This window comes from Rattus norvegicus, chromosome 4, assembly GCF_036323735.1.
Source record: "Rattus norvegicus strain BN/NHsdMcwi chromosome 4, GRCr8, whole genome shotgun sequence".
Lineage (NCBI taxonomy): Eukaryota > Metazoa > Chordata > Mammalia > Rodentia > Muridae > Rattus > Rattus norvegicus.
In genome coordinates, this window is record NC_086022.1 from 168,613,983 (window position 1) to 168,636,176 (window position 22,194).

At 46.8% G+C, this 22,194-nt stretch overlaps 2 protein-coding genes across 3 annotated transcripts in view; both read left to right on the plus strand.

Annotated features, from left to right (window-relative positions):
* Etv6 (ETS variant transcription factor 6) overlaps positions 1-22,194 on the plus strand; it is a 239,413-nt gene that overhangs the window by 33,578 nt on the left and 183,641 nt on the right. The gene's annotated exons all lie outside the window — the stretch shown is intronic.
* LOC134486852 (keratin-associated protein 5-5-like) overlaps positions 1-22,194 on the plus strand; it is a 61,146-nt gene that overhangs the window by 15,575 nt on the left and 23,377 nt on the right. Inside the window, exon 1 of the mRNA XM_063286989.1 lies at positions 1-22,194. This exon is cut by the window's left edge and continues 15,575 nt beyond it; it is cut by the window's right edge and continues 23,377 nt beyond it. The gene's annotated coding sequence lies outside the window, so the exon portion shown is untranslated.

A 22,194-nucleotide genomic window follows, 5' to 3' on the forward strand; every position in this document is an offset into this window, starting at 1 on the left:
TATGCGTGCATGCGTCCCCCATCCCCTACCCCCATGTATGCGTGCATGCGTCCCCTGCTGGTTGTTTATGAGGTGGAGTCTATCTTAACTGTTTCTGCTTCTGTACTGCATACACGAGTTCTCTGCTGCATCACCTTCCGCCCTCTTTCTCGCAGTAGGGATGCTAGGAATAAGATTACACACACCAGCCACAGCACCCAGGTTTTTAACGTAGGTACCATGAATTAAATTCACTTGGTCAGGATTATACAGCATGCACTTCTACCGGTGGGGCCATCTTGCTGGCCCAAACATCTTGCTTTAGTTAATTTTAAGACATTCTTTTCATCCCTCTGATATTTTGCTAATGAAGTTTTTCCATCCTGAGACAAATACATTCTATTTTTACCATTTAGCTTTAAAACGTTTATTAGCCATTTCCACATATGTTCAAAAGTAGGAAGAACGATTGACCATTTTACACACATATCACTCAGCTTTGACAGTTACCAGTGCATGACTAATCTTGCCCTATGCCCTTCCACACTTTGCATCCCTCCACTAACCTGTTATTTTATAGTACTATATAAATCCCTTGTAATTCCTCCTATAAACACTTAAATATGTCTTTAACATCCTTTAAAAACAAACAAAATGCCATCATTACAACTAACAAAGCTAACAGTAATTTCTTCATATTATCTAATTACTACCTAGAGTTCAAATGTAGCATCTAGACGGTACAGAGGACTGAACTAGTAAAACGTAGTCTGCGTGGGTTTCAACTTGCACACAGAGATAAGTGAAATTAAAACACAGTTTGCTCATGATCAGGGCTCTCGGCGAAACACCCTGGGATATGTGAGTACCACTGTGGAGGTGGGTGTTGCTCCTCTCCGTAGTATGCTCCGAGAGGTTCTAAGAAGGGGGCACGAGAGCTGAGGTCAGCTGACAAGGTGACGCTTGCCGTATGGAGTTTGGACTGTCCTTCGAGTTGGCAAACTTTTCTCCTGGTTAGTGCAGAAAGTCACCATAGCTGTATGGTGATCTTTGTGGTAATTCATGGTTGAGTTGTGATGATGATGATGACAATGACAATGATGATGATAGGAACTGAGTATCCAGGATTCCTGTCATAAGATACCAGCCCCATAGGGCACAACTTTCATGTGCCTGTGAGAAGTAAGCTTATTTTCTAAGGACGTCTTCCTTCTTGGATTTGGGGCACTTCCTGATTCTTTCTGGGTAAAAGTGACATTTCCCCCTCCTCTCTCGTGACTTTTAATACTTCTTCTCTGGGTGAGAACCAGGAAGTAGGAAGTGAGCCTCTAAAACCCAACAGTGCATTTTCTCACGCACGTGAATGTTTCTGTGGCTGGTGAAAGGAAGGGAGGGTGCTCGAGAAAGCTGGTCTTTATCAAATCTAACTTAAATGCAGTAGCAAACGGCGAGTGGAGTCTTGCCTTAATCTTTTCTGTAGTGAAGGTGAAATGGGGTATTATGCTGGTATAATTGAACGAAGGTAGCCGATCCCGCCTTTGTCTTCTGAGCACTGAGAGGAGAATGTGGGAGAAGAGTGCTCACATGCACACAGAGTCTTCTCTGCCCTTCTCCCAACACAGCCAGCCACAGTCAGACTAAACATTTGCAGACTTTTCAGAGTCCACAGTGGAAGCTTTTGTTGATTGTCATACTTTTCAACTCACGAGAAAGTCTTCAGATACAGTGTTCGCCACCGACGTTAACCCAGAGGATAATTCCTCTGTGTTTGTTATCTGCAATGGTTCCTGGTTGTGCAATCTGAGCAGCTATGATTCTTCCTCATTTGCCTGTGCCCTGCCAGCCTCGGGGATCTTATGCTCATTCCCAAGCACCGTTGGGGTTTTCTTCCCAGCAGGTAGACAGAACCTTAAAGAAGATTCACTTTATCTTTGTCATCTCAGTTCCTCTATGGCTGAAGCATCCAAGGGTAGACCAGATAACTATTTCTCTCAGCCTGACAGGAATTTATCATTGTGTCTCTTAGGAACCCTTGTGACTTTCAGAGACCATTTTCACACACCTTGATTTGTCAGAGGCTGTGTGAGAAATGACCACAATGGTACACAGATTTCTTATCAACAACTCAGACTTCTTCAGTTCTCAGTGCCTCTGATACTTATTAAAAAAATTGCATTTATTTAGTGTAGGGGGTTATGGGGGGTAGGGGGATGCATGTGTCTGTAGAGATCAGAGGATAACTTGTCAGTTTTTCCTTCCAGTCTGTGAGTCCTGGGGATTAAACTCAGTTTATCAGGTGTGGCTACAGATGTTTTACCCAGTGAGCCATCTGTCCACACCATACTTTACATTTAAGTTTGCCAGTGATTTACTAAGACAAGGGTCTAGTCCTGAAGCCCAGACTAGTCCGGAACTCATCATGTACCTCAGGCTGGCCTTGCTCCTTTTGCTGTTTTACTTCTTAAATGCTAGGTTTGTACATGTGTGCCAACAGACCCAAAATGACTTAAAGGGGCAGGGGGTGGAAGATGGGGAGGACAGGCTTACCTATCCCTGGGTGATCAATTCCTTTAGCCAAGATCCTTACGTAGGAAAAAAATCATTAAATTAGCGAAACACCTCTGGACAAAGGACCACAATTCTCATTGCTGGGAGAGTGCATTTAGACATTTTGAAATATTGTTGACAAAGGAAAGCATGGTGGCCGTGGTCCTCCCCTTTAAGGAGTTTGCAGCCTGGTTGAGATAAGTCACAGTACAAAGTGGTATGGGATCAGTGTGGAAAGCTGAAGGACTTTAAAGATATAGAGGGTTCTTCATATTAGGATAGTAAGAGTAGTCAGAACGGCTTACACTCCCTAAGCGTGTGCTGCACGCTAAGTACTGATCACACATCGCTAGGTGTTCCCTCATTTGATCTTTGGGTGATAATGTGTCAGCCATGCAAAGCAGGCATTTCTCGGGCTCCCGTTTTACAGCTCTGATGCTAAGCAAGGATAGACCAGGGGATGCTGGGGCCTCTGTCAGGTTCTGGGTGCCTGACTCTAGAACCACAGTCGTTTCAGTGCCAGTGCCCGGGAAGACTTGACCAAAGGGAAGCTTTAACCAAAGAAAGCAAACCGTGCCCTGAAGGAAAGGCTACAGGGAAATATTTTAAGGGCCCCAGTGTGGCCGAAGGCACTTGGACTTGATCCAGTAAGTAGTTGGAGAACCAGTGAATGAACTTGGAAAGAAAATATCATGATTGCCCTGAGGGGACAGATGTTACCAAGCATTGTGTGGCAGACACTAGGATTAGAGCTTGGGCTTTCTGATAGTTTCTGCTCACCCTGTCCTGTTTGCTGTCCCTTTGACGTGCAGTTAGCTCCGTCTCCCTTGGTCTTGTGGGCTCAGTAGCTCCCAGTTCTCAGTGAAATAGGCACACCCTGTCCCTTTGGTTATTGGGGCTTCCTGAATAACCCTGGGGAGCCCAAGATGCTGTTGCAGACACTGCCACAGAGGAAGGGAAAACAGCATAGTGTCCCTTTCAGGGATCTCTGGATATGATGTCAAACAACTCAGATTTCAGGGCAGCCTTAGGAATCCAAAAGGATGGCAACATGTGGAGCCCCCTCCAGGATAGGGATAACCTCAGTTGTCCTAACAGGTCCTTATTTAGTCTCTAGGGGCTGACTAGAAGGATCCCTGTCAGTTAATGAAGACTGTGCTTAGGAACGGGTTAAGTCTGAGGCCATCATTTTCCTTTTCACGGTGATTAATTTGCATTTCGGTGGGAGCCCTGAATCAATGTGTAACACCGGTGGTGGTGGGTCAAAAAAAAAAAAAAAGCCAATGTTCACTATTAAGGGACACAGGGCTCCAAGAAGGGTTCCAAGAAGGAACAAAGGTTAGTTGCTACATCTGTTTCTCTATTAGACAAAGAAAATAGGTGATGAAGAAATGTTTTGGCAAGACCTCATGAAGATCGGTTACAAGGAAGCAGGTCCAGGACTCAAGCAGGCAGGGATAATTGGAGAAGAGTTGCATAGATTGTGAAGAGCATTTCAAAGTCTGCAAATAGAGGAGGACCTTTGTATCCTTGAAGGTTCAGGGACAGTGCCCTGTTACTCTAAAAGCTTTATGTTGGGAGGAGAATCTCTGTACAGGCTGAATCAGGAGAGGAAGGTGCTGCTTTGAGTCAGACCTGGGCCAAGTGGGCGGGTTTTGAATCAGATGACTTCTGAGGTGTGTTTTGAATAGTTAATGACACCACATGGCTCTTACTGCTTTAAAAATTATTTTATTTATTATTATGGTGTGTCTAGTTTGTGTGTGTGTGTGTGCGCGCGCGCGCGAGCGTGTAGGTGAGGACATCAGTGGACGTCTTTTGTGAGTCGGTCTTTTCTTTCCACTTTGCCTTTGAGGCAGGGTCTCTCTTGTTTCTGCCGTGCTGCATATTCCAGAAGGGTTGGCCGAGAGCCTTCGGCTGTCTCTGCTTCCTAGCTCGATGTCAGAATGTTGTGATTTCAGATAAGCACCGCCAGTCCTGGCTTTCTTAGGTGGGTCCGACTCATGCCATCAGGTTTGCATGGCAAACGCTTTTTACCACTTGCCGGCCCCATTCACTGGGAACTTTTTAAGTTTCGTTTATAATAATGAACCAGTCGATTTTTGAGTTAAGGCCTTACCAAGTAGACCATCCTGGCTTGGCACTCAGTCTTCTTGCCTCCTCTTCCAGAGTGACGGGATTACAGGTGTGCGCCCCTTGTCTGGGCATCCTTTATTTTAAACTCTGGCTAGTTTATCAGGGGTCTTATCAGGGAGCAGGATGTGAATTTGCTGCCCTCCTACAGAAATGTTCACTGTTAGGCTAACAAGCAAAGTTACTTGGCGAGGCTACCGCATGCTTTTCTGGTGCTAACGTTTCCCCTTTTTGTAAGAGGGAAATTAAGTGGCATCCGCTGAACTGTCGAGTTAGTGGAGTGTTTGGAGGAGCAGCAGCTCTGCCTTTGGGGAGCACCGGCTCCTTCTCATTCCATGTTTCTCCTGCCCCCATCACAAGGTGTGTTTTCTCCAGAGTCATTTGTTCTCCCCTGGGACAATTGGAATCTCTCCCTCGTCTCCTTTGTTTTTTGTCTAACATCTGTTCACACCCCCTCTCTAGGGCACCGTCCAAGCCTCACTGCTTGATATGCCTCCCAGAGAAGGTAGAATCGATTGGTTTTCATGCACATACAGGCGCAGGATGATGATCCCACCAGGAGCCGAGGACACACCGTGTCACAGGACAGGCTTACGATGCCATTTGGGAAGGGTCAGCATATTTAGGGATGGGATGAAGGCTAGACCCTGAGTGCTCTGCGATCTAAGGCAACTGAGATGTGTTTAGTGTCATCCTAAACTCTGGATCTCTGGATCCCCCTGCAAGAAAGAGACAGCTGTATGGACAGAGGGCTTATAGACTAGTCCTTTTCAACTGGTCATCTACTCACAGGCTGGTGAGTAAGTTAGTTAATGTTAGGACACACACACACACACACACACACACACACACACACACACACAAACCCCATACATGCACACACATGCACACACATGCACACATACACACACCACACATGCACACACACACACACACACTTGCGCGTGTCACGCCACACTCATGTATGTAACACCATGTTACAATATCTGTGAACTTATTTTTAATATTGGACTTTTACATAAAGAATTGGATATGTGACAGTTTTGCTTCATAATTTTACTTAGTATAAAATATCTGATAAGCAACTTTTCAGTCAGTTCCAGCTGCCCTAATGGCTGTAAGATTGGAAGTCTGGCATGGTCAGTCACTGATCAGGGCACTCCTCTGGGCCATAGACGACTTCCTTCTCCCTGTGTCCTCACAAGTTGGGGAGGGCTCCCCAGTGTCTTGTTTTGTAAGCATACAAACACCTTTCCTGAAGGTTCCACTCTCATGGCTACTCCCTTTCCTGAGGCTCTGCCTTCCAGTGACATCATAGTGAGATGATGTCATGGTGGTACACAGACCTCTCCCACCCACAGACAGAGCTAGGCTTTTGATAATGACTTAGGTCTGACCAGAGAGAGGTCTTCCCACACATTCCTTCATTGGCCTGAGGTGACCATATGGATCCTGGACATCCCTCTTCCCACTTCTCCCTCCCCCTCCCACTTAAACTTTCCCCCATTTATATATAGTTCTCAAATGGGCAACTTAAAAATATAGAACATATACATAAAAAAGGCTATACATATACATATACATAAAAACTGCTCTGTGTGCGAGCATGCTCGGTTTATTAACTTGTTTACAACAGCCAGAACCCACTACCACGCTGAACGCCCATCAACAGTTAAGTAAAAAAAAAAAAAAAAAAAAAACCAAACTCTGCATATTTATATATATACACATGTTCGCGTGTCCCTGTAAGAGACCTTTTTTGTACCCGTGGGTGCATCATTGGAAAGCGGCAGTGATGCTGTAGCCCGGGATAGATCTGTGGGAAGCCCAGCAGAGACAAAGCTTTAGTACTTATTTCAGTCTGGTGTGACGAAGAGCGCGAACTTCGTAGATGAGACTCTTTCTTAGGTGCTTCTGTTTCTCCTCTCAACTTCAGAGACTCCTTCTGAGACTTCTTTCATTGCTTAGAAGACAGCTGTGGGTATACAACAGGTGCTTATTCTAAACATGATTTCGGGGCCCTCAGTGCTGGTTGATGTCAAGGGATGTTAAAGTTCTCGAGCCTAAAACCGTGCCCCGCCGTACCGTCATTTGCTCTCCTTGTGAGATCGGTCGGATCTCTGCATTACTTTGCGTAGTATCTATCTCCTATGAGCCAGGCCGACGCAGTCTGAATAAGACTGGCTTCCTGCCCTTTTGTGAGCTAAGGTACAGGTGGTGGTACACGTTTGTAACCCCGGAGCTTGGCAGGCCAAATTAGAAAGATAAGGAATTAAAAGCCTGGGCCACATGGAACTCAGACAAACAAACAAACAAACAAAAAACACTTCTTTCTTTAAAAAGATGTATTTCCTTTTTAATTATGCATATATGTATGCATTTGTGTGAGTACTGTGTATATACACAAGCGCCCGTGGAATCCAGAAGAGAGTTTTCCAGCCCCTAGAACTGGAGTTACAGGTGGTCACGAGCCACTTGGTGTGGGTCCTGGGAACCAGACTCTGGTCCTCTGGAAGAGCGGAGAGCGGTGTGCACGCTTTACTGCTGAGCTATCTCCAGACCCAGCAAGTATCCCGTTGATCCAGGAGGAAGAGGCTATGTTCAAGTAGAAAATTTGTCATGCTCTGTGTTCTACCAGTAGGTCACTGAGAGGGAAGGCTCACTGGGGAGAAAATGAGGCGCCAGTGTGAGATCTGCTAATTGGAGGAATGTGAGCTCACAGACAGAAGGAAGGCGGGTAGGGTAGAGCATTTCAGAGACAGAAGAGGCAGGGGAACACGGCACACCCAGCATGGAGTAGAACATACCACACGCAGTTTAGTAGACACAGCTGAGGTGATCCATTCTTGGTGACGATTGAGGTGATGGCGTTCTTGAGTCTGCGTCAGTTTGGGGCTTTATAGATCCAAAGTCATTTTTACCCATTTCCAGTGTCTTTTTCACAACTTGACCTTTTAGGTCTGTGACACTCAGGGCCATCCTTACACACCTTGCCCTCTGTGTCCTCCCCACTGGTTACAAGGGCAGGTCTGATGTATACCATAGCAGGGGAAGACACCAGTGGCCTCTGGTCCTTTTCAGCCTGTTTGGACAGATTCAGGACTGTGTTTGTGGAGAAGTATTTTTCTCTCCAGAGACTAGACAGAAATGACTCCAAGGGTAGGGGGGGCAACAGTACACGCTGGGAAGTTTCCGCTGCCCGCTTCTGGAGTCTTTTAGACCCGGCACTCTTCCCTCGCTCTTTCTGTCCCCAGCTGCTTCTAGCTATTTGCTTTCTAGTGACGAAAACACTTGGGGGGCCGAGGGATGGCTGCCTCACCCACACGTATCCCTGGCCATCTGTTCTCGGATGCTCTACGGCTAGCAGAGGGGGCTAGCAGAGGGAGTGAGGATTTCAGGGAAGAGGACCAGAGAGGCCTAATGGACAGCAGGAGTCTCTCTTTACAGAGAAAACAGCCAGTCCTCTGTGGCCAGTTCTTCCTCTAACTAGAGAGATTATATAGCCTCTGCACACGTGAGTGCACACACTTGGGAAGATAGGCTGGAGCTGTACCAAATAAAAACTTTATTGAAATGGGTAATTGCAGAGAAATGCGTTGCATTATGTCATGGTACAATACAGTGTTATATTTTGGACGGCTTTGGGGAAATCTTTATTTTAGGTTTGTTTTTTCAAATATATCAAATCTATCTGAATTTGTTTTTCTCGTACCTTCACAGACTAAGGTTAAGAACACATGGCCTAAAATGTCTTAGCCCTGTACTCGAACCCCTTCCTCTGCAGTTCCTTTAGCTCATATGGTTTCCTCATTTTAAAATGGGTCACTAATAATACCCAGCTTCTGTGCTGGGTTACCAGGAAGGTTCTGCGAGATGCAGTGCATATTAAATATTTCATAGTAGTTTTTTATGGACTTATTTGAGTTTGGGACTCATTTTTTTCTTTCTTCCTTTTTTTTTTTAATGAATTGTTTACCCATTAGCAGGAGCCAGTCAGCGAGATGGACACGTGAAAACCAATGGACCACCTTCTGTAGTGTTCCCCTGGCTTCTCGGCTGGCTTGTTCAGAGGTTAGGTGGGAAGATGGCAGGCTCAGACTGAAGGCACACCTCTGTGTCCTCACTTTCAGAGCCCAACATTAACAAACTCTGTCTCTACAAAACCTCTTTATCCACCTGGCTTCACCTCTGTTGGCTGTGGGCTTCTGTCTGCTTTTGTGTTTAGCTCTGCACAGTTGGAATCCTTTATCCATATGCACTGTGTGTTTGTCCCATGGCTGTCTTCACACGACGTGGTCCTGCTGGTACACCGGAGAAGGTGGCCTCTGCTTACCCTGTACAAATGCTCTTTTCCTTCTCTTTAAGGAGCTGGGAGAGCATTGGGTTCTCCACTCATTAGGTATCAGGCTATCACTCTGCTCTGGTTTTCTTAGACTGATGTGTGATTTTAAAAAAAAGGCCTGGAGCTTGTTACATAATGGCGACATGTGTGTGACTCTTGGTGTGTCTCATCTCTGTCATGTCTGGATCGAGAGTTTTATTCAAGTCTGTGAAAAGGTACTGAAACATTTAAATGTGAGAAGCATTTTCTGGTATTCTTTATGTTTGCCACATTTAAGATGGTGCTGGCCATCTTTTTGATGGTATTATCAAATTCATCCCCGGGTCACAAAAATGCTAAGAAAGTCAGCGTGCTTTGAGTAGATTTTAAAAGAACTGGAAAATAGGAGTCTGTATGTCTCTCTATCTCTCCCATGTAATTTAGCATTTTTAGAGTTAAATAAGAAGGCGAGATGAGGGTTGGATTATGGGGAAGACCAGAGATGTGTGTAGAAAGTTGGAGACAAGAGTAAGGGGTAGCAATAGAGGCTGTGGCATTGGAGGAATTAGGGTTCTTCCGTCCCTATGGGAATTCTTCTTGCAGGTTCTGGGGTTGGCCTGGATCTTTCTAATGTCCCTGGATCCTGCTCAGTTGATCTAAGTTATACTACAGACTTGGCCAACTGTACACTGAGGTAGGATGTGGGGGGTGTAGAGAGGGGAGGTAAACAAGCCAGAGACAGATTTGTTCTAGTTAGGGTGGCTGCTCCCGGAAAGGATGTCTTCTGAGTTCTGTCACATCTGATGGATTCTGTGACGCATGGAGTCAGATCCTGAGATGGTTGGGGCAGCCACCTTCACGACGCCATTATCTAGCTACCATGTGGAGGGTGTGTCACCAGTCACCTGTGCTGGAGATCTGGGAGCATCCTGAATGATTGGTGGGGGGATCCTAGATGCTCCCCTTGTGCCCTGACACCCTACCCATGGATTCGGAGAGCTTTAGAATCTCATGTTCATCCACTCCAAAGGTTCAGTTGGCTTTTTCCATCTTGCCAGTGACCTCTTTCTTTTCCCTAGTCACCAGCTCATGGGACATGAGAATTAGAAGACCCTTGACATCTTTGTAGTCTAGAGTCTAACTCTTTCACTTCAGAGACGGTGACCCGGAAGGCCTGAGGGCATAGAAGCAATGCATGATAAGAAGAAAACAATATTGTTCTTTTACTGCTTGTTCTAGGGTCCTGTAAGTCAGACTAACACAAGACAGGCGAACAAGACAAACAGAAAGATACCGCTTTTATTTCCTTGTCGCACACAGTCCAGGTTCCCTTAAAGCTTACGGTGTAGCTAAGGCTGGTCTTGAACTTGTGATCCTCCTGTGTCCGTCACGTCTCTGAAGTTCTGGGGTTTTAGTAGGCATGTAAGGAAACAGTTTGAGAAATGGCAGACCACAGCACAGGGAAATTCCCAGTGATACAGGGCTCAGAGGTGCAAAGGGGGTTTTTATTTTGGGTTGTTTTCTTGGTGTATGTTGCTCGTCACCCTCTGACCTTGACTTTAGATGCTTTAGACCCTCTGTGTTTCGGTTCTCTCGAGTAGTGAGTAGGGACTCACGGTGCTACCTAATGGAAGACATCAGCTGTCACATGGTCTTATAGTCAGCCCAGCACGTAGTAGGTGCTCAGAAAAGATTCCCCATCCTTGCAGTTATTAAGCGTTTGGCCTGTCTACTAGACTGTGGGCTCAGGAACAATGACTACTTCTTACATTGTTGTGATCGGCACATGATTAATACTCAGTGTTTGTTGTCTGGATTGACATGAGTTAATCAAGAAATCGTGGGGCCTACAACCCCACGGTTGCAAACGTTTGTTACATGTAAGTGAACAGGCTTCCTCGCTGCCTTTTCATCCCGTACCCCAACTGGTGAATCCGTAGTGAGTGACGTTGGGCTCTTTGCTGAGGCAATGGGGCCAGTGTTTTATGTTTATTGCTATAACTCTGCTGAAGTTTCTTAGAAACTGACTCCAATGGCAGAGACTTGTTAAGGGGTCACAGATGTCATACCAGCAAGTAAGACATGTGGAGCTACTTGAGAATTCTTCTAGCTGCTCCTTATTGGAAATAGCTTCCCTAGCTGAGCGTTCTCAGTGATGGTTGTAGGTAGCTGTCCAGGCAGGGGCAGGACAAGGGACTAAACCTGGCTTCTCTGTGGGTACTGGGAGTCCAAATCTTAACCAGTAAGCCATTCCCACTAGCCCCAGAGCCCACAGGCTCACTAAAGGTGTTCCACTCTCCTGTATTTAACATGCATTGGCTAACCAAGCAGCGTGTAGGATTTGTGAACCTTTCCCTAACTAAATCCCAATCGAGTTCTCATCGTGCCTGCAAGGTAATGCAACTTGGCAAGAACATTTGAACCTTGCCAAAGTCTCTTGCCTGATCTGGCACTCATGAAGGCTTATTTGCCTAATTTGAAAATAAACTCAACACTAAACCCAAAATACCTGATTGGTGCCTGTTTGGTGATGTAAGAAGCACTGTGATTTTTTTCCCCTCAAATCCTATTGTCGAGGGGAATATTGTTACTGTTGAGTCGTAATTCCGTGTTCTCAGTTCCCTCCCTGTTGTAGGGCTAAATCTACAAGAACGGCAATGTCAGGGTGCGTGCTTCATATGTGCGGTATCTGTCTGAATTCTGGACATCCACACCAGTGTGGGTTTTCGATTGCAGCATAACAAGTTACCAGGAAAGTAATTGGGGAAAACAACACGTTTTTATTTTGGTTTCTGTGGTCCAGGAGACTGGGCATATAGTTTGCTTGGGTCATGTGTGTAGGATTTCACAAAGCTGTTAATTAGTGTGTCAGCTGGGGCTGTGGTCTCATCTGAGGCCTGACTGGCAAAGGACTTGATTGCACTGGAGGAATTTAGTGCCTTGTGGTTTTTAGGACAGAAGATTTCATTTTTTTATTTCTCTCTAAGTCTGTCTCTGTTTCTGTCTCTGTGGGGTGCGTAGGTGCGTGTGTGCATGTGTGTGTGTGTGTTTGTGTGGTGTGTGCGTGCATGCGTGCGTGTGTGTGTGTGTGTGTGCGTGTGTGTGTGTGTGTTTGTGTGGTGTGTGCGTGCATGCGTGCATGTGTGTGTGTGTGCGTGTGTGTGTGTGTGCGTGTGTGTGTGTGTTTGTGTGGTGTGTGTGTGTGTGTGTGTGCGTGTGTGTGTGTGTGTTTGTGTGGTGCATGCGTGCATGCGTGCGTGTGTGTGTGTGTGTGCGTGTGTGTGTGTGTTTGTGTGGTGTGTGCGTGCGTGCATGTGTGTGTGTGCGTGTGTGTGTGTGTGTGTGTTTGTGTGGTGTGTGCGTGCATGCGTGCATGTGTGTGTGTGTGCGTGCGTGTGTGTGTGTGTGTTTGTGTGGTGTGTGCGTGCATGCGTGCATGTGTGTGTGTGTGCGTGTGTGTGTGTGTTTGTGTGGTGTGTGCGTGCATGCGTGCATGCGTGTGTGTGTGTGTGTTTGTGTGGTGCATGCGTGCATGCGTGCGTGTGTGTGTGTGTGTGTTTGTGTGGTGTGTGCGTGCATGCGTGCATGCGTGTGTGTGTGTGCGTGCGTGTGTGTGTGTGTTTGTGTGGTGTGTGCGTGCATGCGTGCATGCGTGTGTGTGTGTGTGTGTGTGTGTGTGTGTGTGTGTGTGTGTAGGGCCCATGGAAGCACAGGTCTTCTTCAAGTGTCATTCCTCAGGAAGTATTTGTGTTGTCTTTTAAGACAGGGACCCTGCTGACAGAATAGTCTAGTTGGATGGCCGGTGAGCCCAGGGATTATCCTGTCACCTCTCATGTCGCCTCTTCCTAGTGATGGCTCACTACTCTGCCTAGCTTTTTACATTTGTGCTGAGATCATGGTCTGCTCCTCATTCTGTAGTTAAAGTGCTTTACTGACTGAGGGTCTCCCTAGCACTGGGTTTTATTTTTCCTTTAGCTATTAGGTGGGAAGTTCCCTGAAATTTCCTATCCACATGGACTTTCCAACATAGACACCCTGCAGTAGAGAGCTGGTTCCTCAGAGGTTCCAGACGGGGCTGGGTCTTCCTATGGCTCAAGCTTCCTTCCAGGCATGGCCTGAATTTCCCCATCGAGATTCCAAACTGCTAAATGAATTGTCTGCTGTTGCAAAGGGTCTGGTAACTGAAGAGGAATGGGAGCTGACACCTGCACCCTCAGGACCCAGGAGGGGCAGGGCTGCTCTCTGAGGCCAGAGTGAGTTGTGTAGAGCGAGAAGGCTGCCTCAGAAGGAAAATCCACCGCAAAAAGAAGAAGAAAGAGAGCCGCTTGGTAGCAAAAAATAAACATTTACTAAAGATTCCTCACACGAGCTTCGTTCTCCGCACAGCGCCCGCGTTAGGTACCATTACTGAGCAGATAGAGCCATTTGAGGGCCTGTTCCGTAATGCTCAATGCCGCCTGGCTTCACTTGGTTCCTTTCCTTTCTCGGATACCTAAGGCATTGCAGCATCACCCGAGTCTAGTTCTCACAGGCTGCCCCTTTAAAGGGCGTAATAAAATGAAGGGAGAACATCTGATAACACGTAGAACACGGTGAAAAAAACAGATTAAAAAACCCAGAATGGGCTGGGTGTAGGGGGTGTGCCTGCCGTGCTAGAGCTCAGGAAGCTGACACAGGAGGATGCTGTAAATTCGAGAGTAGTCTGGTCTATAGAGCAAGTGCTAGGCCAGCCAGACCTACAAAGCGAGAGCCTGTCTCAAAAGCCAGCAGAACAAAAGATCCTCCCTGAGGACATTAGCAGGATCTACATGTAATGATGGTATTTTTACTGCACATGTGAGTTCTCCAAAGTTTGGCCTCATTTAAAATAGCCTTTTTAATTAAGCAATATCCATTTTCTTATTTCACAAAACATGAATAATATGGGAAAAGCAGAATCTTTGTTTACTCAATTTTCCTAAGCTGTAAAACCATCTGTTTGTGGATCTCGGGAGATATATAAATTTTGAATTTTATATAAAATCTATTATAAAATTTGCATTTTAGAGTAAAAGAAAAAACACGCCCCGGTTTTGTGTACATGTGTTGTCTTCCATATTTTCAGAAACCTAGAGAACCGCACTTCAAGATGCTTTAAAATGTCTATGTACGGAGACAAGTAAAACACAGACTAGATCTAGTGACTAAATTCTTTGGTGAGTAGAAGGAAGGACAGCTGTAGTGTGCAGGTCCTGAGGACCGTAGATTGTCCTTCTGGGTCGGCTCCATGACGTCAGGATGCTGAGTTGAGGACAGCGTTTTGGTCGTCAAGTGGAGAGGGGCAGGCTTCGTCAGCTGGAAGGACCTCCGAGCATGGGAAGTCAGCCCTCTTCGCTTGCTGGTGAGGACTCAAAGACACAGACAGGACAGGGTTTGGCTCCATCCATTTAACGGTCATCAGCTTGTCTTCTCGGAACTCAGTGCTGGCTGGGAAGCCTCCCTGCACTGCGTGTTATCTTTGCTCCCATTCTAAACTTCTGGGGTTTTGTTTTTTATTTTTTATTTTTTTTTAATGAACCACAACCCATGGCATTCCATCACTGATTTGTTTTAAGTCACCTTCGGTCCCCTTTCTGTGCCCAACCTCGGGGCTGGACCCTATATGCTCACTGCTCGTTGACTCAAAGGAAGAGTATCTAAATGTATTTCTGGTACTTGGTTGCCTCTGTGGAAGATGGAGCTTCCAGTCCATAGTTCCATGACTTCTACTGTAAGGCCCCCTCGTTCCACAATCTAATATTTGGTGAGCAAATTTAAATCCATTGTATTACTACCTTTCGTAAGACCCCTGCTCCCACTCTGTCCTTTGTGCTTGTCCACCAGCCATTGTGTATCTTTTCTTTCCATTCCACTAATTGTGGTTGAGTGCACACAACATGAAATAAACCATTTTAACTATTTTTGAGTAGTGGCGTTGGGTATAGTCACAACTGTTGACAACTGTTACTGCCATCTGTCTCCAGGACATTTATGTCTTTCCGGGTGGAAACTGTCCTCACCCAGCCCAAACAAACACTGTCTTCTCCCTCCATCTCTGCGTACCTGCTTTTCTGTCTTTGAGAACGGCTACCGTTCCCGATATCTCACTTGAGAGAAGCACAAAAGCATTTGTCCCTTTATGGCTGGCTTTTCTCACTTGATGCAATGTTAAAACACTGATTGTATCATGTGCTGGAAATCCATTCCTCTTTAAGTCAGCCATTTTCTTGAAGCGTCTCAAAAGTGCCACCTAAGTGCTTGGTGCCTGCACAGCCAGAAGAGGCCATCGGATCTGCTGAGACTATAATCACAGGCAGTTGGGAGCTCGCACTGGAGAATGAGCTGGAATCTTCCAGAAGAGCAGCAAGTGCTGCTGACGCCTGACCCTTCCTGCAGCCCCCACCCACCATCTTCTAACTTTAAGTGTTTTTAGTTTGTGTAGCCAGAATCTTTTCCTCCAGAGCAGTCTGTGACTTTTTCCTTGAATGACTTCTTCAGGCAAGGCCTGTTTTCCTGAGTTGTTTTCTTTGGGGTGTTGAGTAGAGAAACTGAGGCAATGGTAGCACAGCAAATGAACGCCTGCTGTATTACCCATGCAGGCCCAGTACACAGTCTTGTGGAAGAGATGACAGTGAACTCTGCTAACTACAGCGGCTGGTGCTGTGTGCTTGAAGGAGGGCTGAGATGGGTCCTCATGATCCCCCAAGGCTCGTGGGGATTTTTTTGGAAAAGCTCAAAGAAGATGTCCTATTTCAAATGAGCCTGAAAGGGGAGAAGGAGAAGGTGTTCAAGGTGGAGAAAGATGTGATTGGCAGCCCAGGAATGGCCTGAGCTCAGACCAGTGAAAATACGGGTTTGCTCAGGAGAGCTGCACGGGCCTGGACTGTGTGAGCAGAAAGGAGAGATGGGGGCGGCGGGAGGCTTCAGGGGCATGGATTCCATGTTTCGGACCTGAGGACATGGGATAGGCTGCTTGGCAGCACTTTGATGCTATTGGACCTGTGGAATGCAGATGGCTTGGGATAGGAGACTGTGGGCCTCACCAGTGTGCAAGGTTGAAGGAAAGAAAGGAGCTGTGGTACCGCTTGCCATCTCTTAGTCAAGAGATGCTGAGGGGGCCACTAACAAGACGTCGTTCATGATGTAGCTGCTGTCGTATGTGCCGAGAATTCTTATAGTCCCATCTTCGTGTGGAGTTCTGTGTTTTCCAAAGTCGGTCAGGTTTTTCTCTGTTATGCCCCAACTGGTAAGAGCTAATTAATTTATAGAAGACAAGTTGGGCAGGTTTCCCTCAGGATAGCTGGTAACAGTGCTCTAGGTACCAAGTAATGTAGTGTCTACAGTTAGAAAGGGACGGCCATTAAGTAATGTGAGTGACATAGACTAGCCAAATGTTAACTAATTAGAATAAACCAGCCATGCTGGGTCAGAACTGCTCCCAACTTCCAGCCTTCTCTGACCTCTCAAACAAAACTTTGACTCAAATATATAAAATTCTCACTTCGGAGTAGGTCAAGACACACACACACACACACACACACACACACACACACACACACACACACAGAACCATCCCTATACTCCTGCCTTCCTAGAGCAGGAGGATCCGGAATTCAAAGTCAGGTTCAGCTACATAGTAAGTTCTAGGCCAGCCTGGGCTACATGACAGAACCAGTCTGGGCTGTGTGAAGGAGCCCATCTCAAAAAGTCAAACGAAAACAACAACAAAACAAACAAACGAGAAAACCCTTTTAGCTTTTAAGAGTAAAGGGGAGTTAATTTCAGAAATTACCACCGCTCCTAGGACCTACCCAATGGTCTGGAAAGGATTTACTTGGTCCTTCAGAAAGTGCTTTGATAGCAAGCTAAGCAGGAAACACACAGTTGCCCACATGCAGTGTATAGTCCCAGTTGTAAAATGTGAAGTTACCTTGGAACTTCAGAACAAAACAAACTCAGTACCTTTAAAAAGGAATGCTCAAGGCTGCACAGACAGAGCAAGGGGAAATCCTCCTTGGCACAGGGGTGGAGGAGTCATCACCTGACTAAATGCTGAGTGAAGAAAGTGTTGAGACGTAAAAAAAAAAAAAATAGTAAAAACACATCTCAAGGAAAATAACCTTCCCACTAAGGTCTGCCTTAGTCAGCACCTCCTTGCCGGTTGTCGGCTCTAGTCACTACTTTCAAAGATGCATGAGGAGTAAGAATCCGTCAACATTTGAAATGTGGGTTTTCAAAGAAAAGGTTAGAGAAATATGGAGATTATGGGCCGAGTCAGGTCAGCAGGATGGCTCTGTGGCTAAAGGTGCTTGCCACCAAGCCTGAAGGTCCGAGTTCAAATCCTGGCACTCTAAAGGTGAGAGACAAGAACTGAGCCCCCACAGATTGTCTCCCGCCCTTAATGTGTGCACTGTGGCATGTGTGCCCTCCCACACAAATAAAGAAATATAATAGAGAATTTAAATGGACTGACTTTATAATATCTGATATAAAAACAGTCAGAACCATTTATGGGCAAGGCAAACAAGAACAACACTGAGAACGCAGACCGCTTGACCCCGATTAGCCTTCTTGAAGGGGCCGAGGCTTTTACCTTGCTGTTGGCTCCTCAGTTAGTTTTACTAACCCAGGAGCGCTGAGTGGAAGGAAGCAAGTGGCTGGCTATGGCAGATGTTTTGGAGGATCCACAGAGCCCTCCAGGGTCCTCAGAATAGCCTCCTGGACGATGGCATTTCCCAGAGGTGACATGACAGAGCTGGACACTTTCCTGGGTTGGCCTTTGCACCGGCTGAGCTGTCAACACCCTTCTTTCAATTTAAGACTTGAGGTAGATTTTAGGAGCGGTAGGCAACTGCTTTGTGCACATGATAGTCTAATAAATGTGTCTGTCTGTAAACACTGGAAACGAGCAAAGGAGAAAAGAAAGGAGGGGGTAGAAGAGAGAGAGAGAAGGAAAACAGGCGGAGGCCGGCAGCTGTCTGGCCACGGCTGGGCATTTTCAGGTTTTCCCTCCGAAGCTTTTATCTAAGGCTCTTCTCCTTTTCTTTATAGGCGTCATTACAGCCCGCCTGTATTTAGTCTGTGCGGTGGTTATTTTGTCTGTGTCGCCCTTGTCGTAAGACAAGCACCACGAACTCGGAGACCAGACTTTTTAAGGTTTCATCTTGGCGTAGCATGAGTGACCGCTGCTAAGAGGACCCCCAAGCTCTGTGGCTGAATGATGAGCAGCAGAGGGGATGGATGGGGGGAGGAAGGGGCATAGGAAATGGAAGGAAGAAGGGAGGGTCCTTTCCTTTTCTGTTCTTTTCCCAATGTGATGTGAATGCACTAAAGTCAGGAAATGAAAGATGTCGAACAGGACTGGGGGGAAAAAGGACGGCTTTCCGAATTCAGTAGCTCTGGGAAGTGACTCTTGAGGGCTTCTCATTGAGTAAAGTTTGAGAGAGGGAGGGAGGGAGGGGGGAGGGAGAGAGGGAGGGAGAGAGGGAGAGAGAGAGATGCGGTTTGGGGTGCGGGTTTTGTGTATTGTGTCATGTTGTATGTTATTTGTGGTGTGGTATGTGTGTTATGTCATGGTGTGTGTGTGTGTATGTGTGTGTGTGTGGTGTATGTGTGTATGTGTGTGTGTATACATGTAGTGTCTGGCTCCTTTCATTGGGATAATGGAGCAGTTTTCCGGTCAATCAATAGCCCATGCCTTAGACTGCTCAACTCTTCTCAGTCCAAATAACTAAAAACATATCTTGACTTAGACTGGTTGGACCTGCTCTGTTAGATTTAAGGACACAGGATACCAGAGTTTAGGAAGCCCAACTCAAAATACTAACACATTAACAAAAGTAGAAAACCATAAAGAGGACAGCAGAAAATAAACAGCTCTCAAACCCAAATGATGCTCCCTTCCATAACAGTGAAAGGGCTCGGAAGGTGGATACTTGCCCAGTGCCACAGGCTTCCTCGGGGTGGGGGTGGGGGAGAATATTTCATTAGATTAGTAGCAAGCAGGACAGAGAGCTGAGTTGTACCACCTCTGTGCTCCCCTCATGCCAAGGGCACCCAGGCAGAGCGTGCGTGTATCCTGTCAGTGCTAAGTGCTGTCAGTGTTTATAGAAGCACAGACAGAAGCAGGAGCCCTGAATCTACAGGTTTAAAGGGAGACCATTGTATAGAGCAACAGAGTCTGTCTTTGGAACCCCTATCTCTGCTTCAGTCCTTTCTGAATTAGGAGGACCTGAGATTACAGTGCTTGACAAGTCCTCTCTGGAAAGTTCTCTGCCAAGAGCTCCTTAAGAAGCCAGTGTCCCTCTGCTAGTGTGCATCAGCCTTACGTCCTGGTTCTTGATGTCCTCAGGTCTGGCTTCCACCAAGTAATGAAAATAACAGAGCCTTTCATGTGGAGAGCAGCGTTTTAGAAAAATTCAAACTATTTGCTGTGGTTATCTCATTCCTTACTGATGATAACAGTGTGAGAAAAACACGGTGTCATTCCCACTGTCCTTGGATGCATGAGACTAAGACCCACAGGCAGGTCAAGTTGCCCAGTGGGTGAAGGGCAGAATGGAGAAGAGGGAGCCCAGCTGCCCCTCAGTGCAAGGCTATCTGTCACAGGCCTGTGCTGACCAAAATCCCCCAAAGCAGGGAGCCTCATGTGGTGAGCTTTAGCTTCCACGACTGCTAATTTGGCTCAGTGTTGGTAAATGAGTAATGATGTGCTCTAAGCTTCTGTGATGGGCAAGCTTCAGGCCTGCCAGATCACCCAGGCCCCCTGTAGATGGGCCTGAGCAAGCAACCTCCCCTCCCCTTCTTCCCTTTCGTGTGTGTGTGTGTGTGTGTGTGTGTGTGTGTGTGTGTGTGTGTATGTGGTAGTGGTTGTGTGTGTGTGTGTGTGTGCACATGCACTCGTGTGTTTAGGGGCACATATGTAGGGGCTCATGGCTCGTGTAGGCATGAATCCGTCAGCAGGCCAGAAGAAAGCATCCAGTGTCCCACTCTATCATTGTTTTACCCCCTTTGAGACAGGGTCTCACTGAACTTGGACTTAGGCTGGCAGTCAGCAGGCCCCAGGGATCCTCTTCTCCCCGCTCCTAACAGCACTGGGGTTGCAGGCATGAATGTGGCAACGCCTTCTTAGTGGGTGCTAAGGATCTGAACTCTGGTCCTCATGCTTGAACAGCAGGTGCTCATACCCACTGAGCCATTGCTTAAGCCCCAGCCCCAGCACTGGATTTTCCTAGCGACCTCATGAGAGGTAGTAGAGAAGCAGTTCTTTTTGAACATGGCAGATAATCAAGGACGATTTCCGAGACCTGAATGGTCTTAAGTTCTCAAGTCACCATGCGGGTTAGACAGGAGAGTCCCTGTGTGGTTGCCACATTGCCCTTCCAAGCCAATGCCTGGTATTTCTAGGACAGTTGCTTTCACGGCTGTATCTGTGCTGTGAGAGGGCACCAGATTCACCTTTCACAGTCTATAAATGGAACTGGGGCTAACGTCTTGACTTGGTTGGCCATGTGACCTGCTGGTTGGTTTTTCCTGTTTGGGGAGCCCTCGGCTTCACAATGAGCAGTCTGTACCCTCAGGTGGCCCTCTCTGCCAGAGCACCAGCTCCTGTGAGTTTGAAGAGGAAGACAAACCTGTATTTGGTAGAAAGGGCCTATTGTTCCCAGGCGGTACTGTGGCCAACCCCTTTGGACTCCTTTGGCCGCCTCTGAAGACGGAATTGAAGTCAGAATGCTAATCGCTGGCTTGCGTAGACATCAACAATCTAACCTCAGGGAGGGCAGACGAAAGTAAACACAGGGGCTGAAGTTCAGACTCTTGAAGAACGGCATTGGAAATGAGGCTAGGGAGGAAAACGATACTCGGAGAGAAGGAATTCTCAATCTCTTGTTTCTCAGATGGGCAGCCATAAAAATAATAAAGCCTGAACCAATTGTGGGACTGCATTCCTGTAATCTAAGTTACTCAGGGAGCTGAGAGCCGGGGTCACATGTTTGAGGTCACTCAGGGCAACTTAGTAAAACCCTGTCTCCAATACATACATACATACATACATACATACATACATACATACATACATACATACATACATACATACATGAAGGGCTAAAGGGCTGGGTATGTAATTTAATGGTAGAGTGGTTGCCTAGCATATGTGGCTCTGTGGGGGTGGGGAGCCCAGGCCTGGTGGCTATAATACCAGCAACCCAGGATGCTGGAGCCAGGAGGATTTAAATGTGAGGAAGAGCAAGTTCACGTGCAGTCTTTACGACTTAGAAATACCCTATCTCAAAGTGACAACTGAAAATGAAGGGGAGGAGAGGTTGGAATGTAGGTCAGTGACACTTGCCTAGCGGCGTCAGGTACTGGATCAGTCCCTAGTACCAAAATTAAGAGAGAGGGAGAGAGGGAGGGGGAAAGAAGGAAAGAAACGAACGTGATTCAGGCCTGGCACAGGTCTGTAATTTTAGCCACGCAGGATGCTGCTGAGGCAGGAGGGTTGCAAGTTGATGGTCTGCCTGTGCTGGAGGTAAAGACCAGCCTGGAGAATTTAATGAGACGGTGAGTCCTTGTCTGACAATTGAAGATGGAAGGAGGAAATCAGGGTCTGTAGTTTAGTGATGGGGCTGGGTGCATTGGATGTTCAATCCCCAGTACCGATGAGTAAATAAGGAACTCAGAACCGACAGTTTGAGGTATGGCTCTGTTCCCCATGAGCAGGGTCCATGTGGTGGGCAGCCCCACCCTTTCTAAGAACCCCCTGGCTCAGCACATGGCCTGTGGGAATCAGGGCTTCCTGAACTGTGAGATTTCTCTACCTCACCTGGACACAAATGATTGTTCCCCTTCTCGTTGTATATCTAATTTGCACGAGGCCTCCTCATGTTTCTGCTTGTCTCCTCTAGTTCTGAATGCTGATACCCAGAAGTCTGTCATTCTGAAGGTGTTTTTCACTGACATTAACCAAAAGGTTGGGGAAGTTTGGAAGTAACCAGTGTAGGCTTATCAGGACAACGTGGTGCTGTTTGCTTAGCTTAGTCTCCCATGAGTTTCCTTCTCGTTCCAAGTAAGTTTAGGACTTCTGTTCAATTGTTTCCTGAGGCTCCAAGTTATATATGTAGCAGGTGTCCAAGTGATGTATCCTAGAAAGAATCATGCAGAAAGCTCATGGGCCATGGAGTGGAATGGCTGGGCCC